A 956-nucleotide genomic window follows, 5' to 3' on the forward strand; every position below is an offset into this window, starting at 1 on the left:
ACTGGCTGAGCAGAAGAGGATCCTCGGCGCCCTCTGGTGGGCAAGCCTGAGGATCCCAACAATCTGCTAGTTTAGATGTAGTATTTTGAGGGTGTGAAGAGACTTAGTCAGAGTGGTGCAGAAAAGGCATGGGCGCACAGCTAGTAGAGCATAGTTTAGTGCACCCCAGACATGTGCTCGAGTGGATGTGAGATTCAATATTGTACAACGTTCTCACTGCTTATGCAGACTGATAACCACAACCTCATTGTTGGTAATCTCTGTGAACAGGTGTTTTACTGTAGTTCATTGGTGTTGGTGGTATTTTGGAAAGTAGAGTTGTATTAGCAATGCAAATAGCAACTTGTAAATAGAGTGTGCACGAGAAGAAATGGGCTCATACATGCTCACACACACATTTAATAGGTGTTCCCTCTCGGGAACGGATACAGGGTTTTGCATGCGATTTTAATTTTTGTTTTAAGTGGAGAGGGCGTTTCCAAAAATATATACTTTTCAATTAGAGGAGTGATTACAAATACTGTAAACCACATATACTATGAAAACAACATTAAAGTTGGAATAGGAATTTTGAAGAAAACTGAGGACTTTGACTGAAAATTTAAATAAGCAGGATTTACAGGTCCCTTTCTACTTGCTCTCTGCCATGATTTTAGTCCTGCCCTGTTTGTGCTCACTCTCCCTCTCCTGTTGATTACTGATTGTTCCCACCTTGGCTGCTCCCTATATATACTCCTGTCTACCCCTGCTCTGTGCAAGATTATCTGCCTTTTCACAGCTTTTAAGCTCTGTTTCATGAGCCAAGTATGATCCTGTTCCACCACCCTACCTGTTCCTGACCACTGCCTTTGCTAAGACCTTACCTCTGAGTGAGTTGAGTTTTTTGTGAGTGTTACTGAACCTTGCTTAACTCTGACCCTGATTAAGTCCACTGGATTTTGGAAACTTCTTTGCCT

The sequence above is a fragment of the Cyprinodon variegatus genome, unplaced genomic scaffold, assembly GCF_000732505.1.
Source record: "Cyprinodon variegatus isolate N-32 unplaced genomic scaffold, C_variegatus-1.0 Scaffold6, whole genome shotgun sequence".
Lineage (NCBI taxonomy): Eukaryota > Metazoa > Chordata > Actinopteri > Cyprinodontiformes > Cyprinodontidae > Cyprinodon > Cyprinodon variegatus.